Genomic DNA, 7,841 nt, shown 5'->3' with positions numbered 1-7,841 from the left:
CACTGCCAAATTATCACATACGCCTGTTTCCAATCAGCGAGATACAAGTTTATTTGAGCGTGCCCCGCGGGCACCGAGCGAGCTCGGATTGTTCGGGCGAATTAAAAATGGGGGAAACGCTTCCCCCTCCTCAGCGGCGGGGGCTGCCGAGAGACCCCCGGCCCTTCCCGGGGGGGCCGAGCCGCCCGCTGCACCTCAAGCATCGCTCGGTGTGCGGGGGAGACGGACGCGGCGCCTGGCGGGTGCGGACCCTTCGGGGCTGGCGGCCGGAGTGATTATTTTTGTTTTCTGCCACGAGTGCGATGGAAAGACAGCGCCTGAAACGCAACTTTCCATCTTCATCTTCCCCCGAGCGCCGGGGCGGCCGGGACCGGGGAAACTCCGGGGTGATCCGAAGAAGTTGGTGCCCTGCGCACGCCGAGTCCGGAGAAAAAAAAAAATTAAAAAAAAAAATGAGGAGTTTAATTGGTGCCGGTTGGGTTCAGCAGCGGCCGTGCAAGGATGCTCGGCCCGCAGGTCGGAGGCGCTTGGGGAAACTTCCCCTTGCCTATTCAAAATGACTGCGGTGATTTTGGTGTATTAATTACGCCCGAAGCACAACGTGAAATGTTGTAGCACACGCTAGAGGTCCCTCTCAGAGCTGTCAGACGTTAGTTAGGGTGTTTTCAGGTTGGGTTGTTCTGTTGCTGTGTGGGGTTTTTTTGTTTTGTTTTTGTGTTTGGTTTTTTTTTTCCCCCCCCGGTTTCACTGTTTGAACAACATTACATTGACTATTGCTGCAAATACCAGCGCAGCGTACTTTATTTAAGTAAGAGTGAAGAAAGATACGCGATGTTTCTGTTTGTGCCCTTGTTGTCTGGGCATCGGTGGGTCAGTTACACGTTCCTCTGTGCTCTAAAAAACGAATGTAAACGGGTTTAATTTCATGCAGTGATGCATGAGTTTTGTTTGCAGTATCCTCGCAGTTTGTTGTTGGGGCCAAGTTCCAAATTTCGTACTCGCTTTTCTTGTGTGAATCCTGCCATGGAAGTAAACAGCATAAAACTTGGATAAGGATTCTAGGCTCATGGTTTTTGAAAGAGAAACATTGAAGCAAGCAAAAAGCCAATACTAAGATTATAAAGAGTCAATAAAGGTGATGGAGACCACTGAAAATAATTGATCCCCAGAAATTTTCATATCCAGACCATGTTAGGGAACTAACTAGTCCCCCCAGTCTTCATGTATGAGAAGCAGTATTATCACCATTTTACGGATGGTGAAACTGAGAAATAAAAAGAAGGTCAGTGACTTGCCTAAAGCCATATAGCAAATAAAAGATAGATCTGGAATCAGCTAGGACAGATTTAGATCTCTTGCTGATTTGTACTGCTGTAACCATTGATTTCAGTGGAATTCTTCTGGATTTAAGTCAGATTCAAACCTTAGGTGTTGCTCTGTCCCTAAGAAACACTGCCTTCGTCTCAATTCTGTTTTGAACATGACTGAATTAGATGCAAGATTTTGGGGGGAATATTTGGTGTACATCTAAATTTTAAAAAGCAAATTACTGCAAAACTTCAGGACTATGTTGGCTTTTGATTCTTTCCCCTCCCCTTACAATTTAATTTGTCACATCAACGTAGTTCCCTAGTTGATTTTTGGTATTGTTTTTTTTTAATGAACCATTTCCTCATGCCTAGTGCAGCTTTTGTCACTGGTTTCTGAGAAGCGCTTCTTACTAGATGTCTGTGAATGAAGCCTTCAGTTTTATGTCAGAACCAGAACAACCTTAGAACAAATGATTTTGCATGAGGAAGACTTCCATTCATTGTTCATCGCACTCGGGCAGAAATGAAAAATTGCATGACCATTGTATACAAAAAAGACAGCCTTTTCCCTGCATAGAGGAAAGGCTGCGTGTAGAAGACTTGCTCCCATAGGGGTTTTATTGGATTATGATAGGTTTATGTATGGAGAAAATGTGATGTGAGAGGAAATATTCACTGCTCATAACAAATGTGAGTACATTATTCAAAGTGGGGTCTCTCACAATTAACAAAATACCAAATCTGCCAGTCACAGTCAGACAGCATTTCACATGAGCCCAGCTGGGAAGGAATGATAATTTCTGCTTTCTGTATTCCAACTACTTTAGAAACATTTTCAGGATAACATAAAACAGACACAGATGCACAGATTGTGATTATGGTGCTTTACTGTTCATTTATTAATGTGTGCTGGTATATACAAACTGCCACCACTGAAGCATAATGCAAAGTTCCTGCTTTCATGTAAGTAGTCATCAGCTGGATTTAGTAAAATACTGATACTTCAGGGAGCTGATAGTCCCTCGGTGTTGCTAACACCCCTGCAATGAGGGTCTGACCCCACATCTTAATGGGTGGGGAAGAAGACAGAGAACATGAGTCTAATGAAGACTATTCTTACACCACCCCCAGTTTGAGCTTCTGTGTCTGAAATAGAGAGCATTTAGGTGGGATTTAGCCCCAACAGACTGTGTGTGGTTTGTTAAAGACCATGTGCTGCCTCCCTGGCTGAGCCGAATGCCAGAGCTTTAGCCTCCTTTCTCATGTTCTGTGCAGTAAACTACTGTGCCTCACTTGCAATATGCGTTCAACTCTTCTCTGGTACCAGAGGAAAAATAATGCCGATCAGAAGCAAATTTTAGCGGAGATGCCTGCTGTTACTTATTTTGGATCCTTTTACACTGCTGCAGTGGAGCCAAGTTGGATCTCCTTCCAGGAAACAAATTTAGTTAGTTGTTTTTTTCTGACAGAAACATAATTCTTACTTTAAATGGAATCTCTTCTCTTGGTCTGTGATGCATTTATGTTTTCTTTTTACAGCCTGGATAAAATTCATCTCTGGTATATTGCCATTGACTTCTGTGTTGTTTCACAAAGAATTAATTTGACTGTCTGTGTTAAAATACAGATTTCTCTTGTCCTTCTTTCCACAGAAATCACTTTATTTTTTTTCAGTGTGAAGGAGAAAAATATAAAATTCACATTCTCGTTTTTATTTTGTCCACCTTTACTACTTGTGTAGGCAGAGGTATCTCTTCTTTCACTAATTCTCTGGCAAATTAAGTTGAATATATATATATATATATATACATTTAGAGAATGTCTGTAGGTGGGAGGAGGGAGCAACTACTATCTTCCTAGCTGATAACACCTTCAAAAAAAATCTTAACGTATGTGAAAGCCATTAGCACATTCCATATTGATGATGTATGTTGTAGTTTTAATAATCCTGGGTTCTCTAATGTGTATTTTAATCATGCTTTTGATCCAGAAATCAAATAAACAACATCCCATATCCAACTGAACCAAAGGTGATGCTGTTGCATGTTCAGTTGTTGTAAGCCCATGTTTATAAAATGAATGGCTCACCTGATAACCTTTTCCTGATAGCTCTTCACATCTGGCTGGCTACCCCACTGGCAATGGAAGTTACCGTTTTGATGTGGTTGGCAGGTTAGCGCAAATGTGGCTTTGCAGGTGGTTTATATGTAGCCGAAGTTTTCGAGTGAGGCATACAAACCTTAGAAGTGCTTGCTAGGGCAAAGGAAACTCATCCTGACAAATTATTTAGTGGCTTTTACTCAACTAGTTTTCCTTGCCCAATGCACTCATGAATAAGGAACAGCCTTTAAAAAAACAAAAAAGTAACACTGCACAGCGGGGTTGCCCCAAGATGATAGGGAAAGGAGTTCTGTCTCACCCAGGTTAATGGCTCTTTCTGCTTCTGATTCTCAAACAAGACCTTTACAATTGTGGTCATCCCCTCTCAGCCAGCATTTATGACTCAGTTCAGCCTCAAACCTCAGGTTCAGTATAGGCATCTATGGGGTTTCCTTTATTTTCCCTGGCATAATTCAGGGTGATTTGCAGGATAGCTAACATGTGGGACTGTAACTGGTCATATGCAGTCTCAGGCGTGTGCACCCCACTCCTGACTCTGTGACTGTGGTTACCTCTGTTAAACAGGCAGCTGGTACGGGGACAAAACTGTTGTCTACTGCTGTAGTGGGTTTTACCAGACCTTGCCTGTTGTAACTTCTAGTTCTCAGGGAAGACCTGAGAAGCCACATTGTGATTTGGTCAGGCAGAAGTGATGGGAGGTTGTCTTAGGTGAGGTATTTCCAACAAACATGAGGAAATGTAAATAATTCTGTGAGGCACAGGTGAAATTTAATCCAGAGCACAGCATGCAGCTCTGACCATCCATCTTTGAGAAAGGTGAATTTAAGATGGAATGGCAGCTAGAAGGATGATCAGGGAATGAAGTGTCTATCTTGTAAAATATTGGAAGAGGCTTGAATGTCCCATGTTAGCAAAGTGTAGTCTGGAAAGTTATGCAACTATTCCCTATAAATACATACAGGTAGTGAATCCCAGAAATAAGAGAAGTAACTGTTAAAGCTAAATGTCCATAAACGTGGATATAAACTGGCTCTGTTTAGGCAGTAGTGTCCAGGAACACTTTCTGATACATTATCAAGAAATTCAGCATTGAAATTGAGACTTTGAATTCAATAATACTCTGCTTTGGGCATGTCTTTAAAACCTGGGTTACTTGGAGAATATTTACAATAAAAGCACTGACAACCCTTTACCTCAGTGACCTTACCTGCAGTCCCAGTAGGCTATGGTTGACTAAGTTTTTTTGTCAACCTTTCTGTCAGTGGAGGTTTGGGGGATTTTTAAAGAAAAAAATATTTTTTTTTAAATCTGCCAAAAAGCAATTTGAGGTTCTTTAACAAAACTGAAAACAGACCTTTCTCACTCCTGAAAATCACTTTTTATTTTGAATTTTCATTAGATAGAAATGTGAAAAAAGACCATCTGACAGAAAAATGAAAAAAAAAAAAACCTTTAATTTTTCACAGAAAAAAAATCCTCAGTCAATATCTGTTTTTATGATCAGTGAAAATTTTGTGTTTGTCAGTGGGAGGAATTTCTGATTTGCTCTTTAGATAGGATCCTTTTCTTCTCAGTTCCAACTGCAAAGCTGTTTCTATAGTTCTTCATTTTTTCCAAGTTAGGCCTTCAGTGCTTACAGTTTTCTTCTTATTTATTTAGTGACATTCACTTTATTTTTGTCATACTCTATAAAAAAGAGAGGAGAGATTTAACAAAGAAACACGAACAAAAAGCCCTTTTCTCTTTTCCTCGCCCTTTTACAAACATTAATTTAAAACCATCCTCTTCATCATCCAATCAGCTGGCAAATTTTCTGCATGCTAGTTTACTTGTATACCCAGTTTAGAAGTCCTGTTGGGGAAGGACTGTCTCTTCTGCTGCAGCACATCACTGCAGGTATTCAACAAGTAATTAATAATAGTTGCTGCTATCAGTGTTGCCAGAGGAGCAGGAGGAAGAGAGGAGAGGAGTGGCAGACATTGAGAACATATAAATAACTGTTGGAAACCAAAGTATCCAGGGGCTGCTAGAGTGGCTCACAGTTAAGGCAAAGTGCTCTTATGAAATAAAACCATCTTTATTTCCCTGTGTGAACTGAACCTGGTGGCAGCATTAGATGGAAGAGGGGTTTTGCATATCACGTCTTACAAAGGGAGTGCAGGCCCATCAGCATGATCACACAGCCATCAAGGGAGGGAGAGAGGAGTTGCCGTGGTCCCCCAGACCCAGGGGAAGGAACGAAGTAGGGGTCATACTGAAATATAACTGAAATACCATGCCTGTCTCCCCAAAGTGTGCTGCTTTCTAAATCAGCCAAGACTCACCTAGTTGTTTAGTTCAGATGTCCTAAAGAGAAATTGATGGTCCATCCATTCAAGCACCAGGGACCAGTGCTGAATAATTCAGAGGATCATTATAATTTCTGTAACCTGTTATGTGCCCATTATATCACTTTCCTAAACACTGAAGAGAGATAATCCATGCACTAAGGACCACTCACACAAAGTAAACAGACCTTCCTAGCTTGCCAGTAACAGGCAAATTTGACAACACTTATCTACAGCAGCCTGTTTTCCTGTAAGTGGTATGTCAGGAAAGGGTTTAAATGGGATTACCATCTGTATCAGAGGGGGTCTTATGGGTGATGTTAAGGCAGCTGTACCAGCTGGTGGCTGTAGGTGAAGGCATAGAGACCATTACAGGAGAAAATGAGAAAAGGGCAGACTAAATCGTCAGAGGACAGTTAACACCCTGATTGTCAAAGGGAGCTCACAGATGCAGAGAAATTAGGGAGAATCTTGAAGACTGGTGAAAATCAGCAGATAGAGCACCAATGTAGGGATTCAAAGAGAATCAATAGGGAATGTTGGACAATTAGGGCTCCATTCTCCGTAGACAAAGAAAATGCTGATGGATTTACGGTAGACATACAAGAGATGGTAACTGATGAGATCCATGTAGGATCTTACATGAGTCTGCAGCTTGGCTCTGGAGAAAGAGGGAGAGGGAGGGAAAGAAGCAGTGGAGTTTGGAGGTGGCTGCAGGTGTGAGCTGAGGGGAAAACAACAAGACAGTGCAACATTCCATACCCTCCAGCTTTTCCTTATAGTGGCCTCTGTGGTACAAAGACATTTTGGGATTCCTGGATGCAAAATGAGGACGTGATTTTTGCTGTTAGCAGAGAACTGAATTTCTAAGGTTGTTGATGCTGCTCTGAGGAAGAGGATTCCTGAAAAACATGGAGGCAGGAGTGTTCCTGTTTTGGGGACATATGAAAAAGCAGCGGCAGTTTTTGCTGGGCCTTCTAGACTCAGGCAGGTGAGACTCATAAATAAAAAAAGTTAGCTCTTTCTTAGGGAAATAGGTGGTTCTTTCAAGGGAAGACTGTAGTTTTGAAGAAGTATTTTCTTTAGCTCAAAATTTTGTATTTATTACTGGCTGCATACAATCTTCCCTTTTGTCCTTAATCTTCTTAATTATTTACATCAATGTCCTGCAACTGAGAGTTCCATGGGTTGCTTAGAGATAAGCTGGAGGGTGATATCCTTATCCATTTATAAGGTAATGCCTTTTTAAATTCCATTAGGTGCCCTCTTGTTTTATGAAGGGCATCTGATTTCTCCTTCACACCATTCATTATTTTATATGCCTCAATTCTATCATCTTTTACTGTTTTCCTTTCTAAATGAAATAGTTCTGGTCTTAATCTTTTTGTTTAGAAATGCCCCCACGTGTCTCTAATCATTTTCGTTGCCTCTGGCTATCTAGTGTAGCTATCTAGCACTCCCATCATTGCGTCTCACTGGATCTTTTAAAGCTAGCTCCAAAGTCATCAGCGTGAAGGAGACTGAAGGATGGTCTTGTGGTTAAAGTACATCACCAAGTCCAAAGTTCTGTTTCCAGATCTCCTGCCTTACGACCTTGGGCTAATCACTCAGCTTGCGGAGATCCACAGTTTCCCTTTTAGTCCCAGGAAACAGTATGAGGAAATTTCAAACAAAATTAGGTTAAGTGTTTCTCAATGCCTGGATAGAAATTATTATAGAGGCACAGCCATATTAACTGTAGTAGTTTCGATTGTTTTTCCACAAGGCAGCTGCATATGTGTGTTGAAATTTGTAACTTCTCCCTGACTGTTTGATTGTATGGTGCTTGACTGTTTTCTATTTGTTACACTCCTCTGATACTGGGTTCCAAACAAATTCAATTAAGTCATTTCTCTTTGTTATTTTATGGTGAATTTCATATGGAAAGTATGAGTTACAAATGATTTGGGCCAAACAGACTCATGGCTTTCATGCGTCCTCGGGGACTTGGAAAGCCAGCGCAGTCCTGCTGAAAGTGAAAACCAGAATCAAATTCTGACCTGTTACATGTAGGACATGGCCCATTCCTGGGAGGTGCCGGGTA

At 41.5% G+C, this 7,841-nt stretch overlaps 1 protein-coding gene across 1 annotated transcript in view; it reads left to right on the top strand.

Moving 5' to 3' along the window:
• KCTD1 (potassium channel tetramerization domain containing 1) overlaps nucleotides 1–7,841 on the top strand; it is a 99,184-nt gene that overhangs the window by 120 nt on the left and 91,223 nt on the right. The window lies entirely within an intron of this gene.

Source organism: Athene cunicularia, assembly GCF_003259725.1.
Source record: "Athene cunicularia isolate RWA chromosome 2 unlocalized genomic scaffold, athCun1 chr2_part1, whole genome shotgun sequence".
NCBI classification, from domain to species: Eukaryota; Metazoa; Chordata; class Aves; order Strigiformes; family Strigidae; genus Athene; species Athene cunicularia.
The sequence above is the reverse complement of the archived record's forward strand: the minus strand, read 5'-3'. Positions and strand labels throughout refer to the sequence as shown.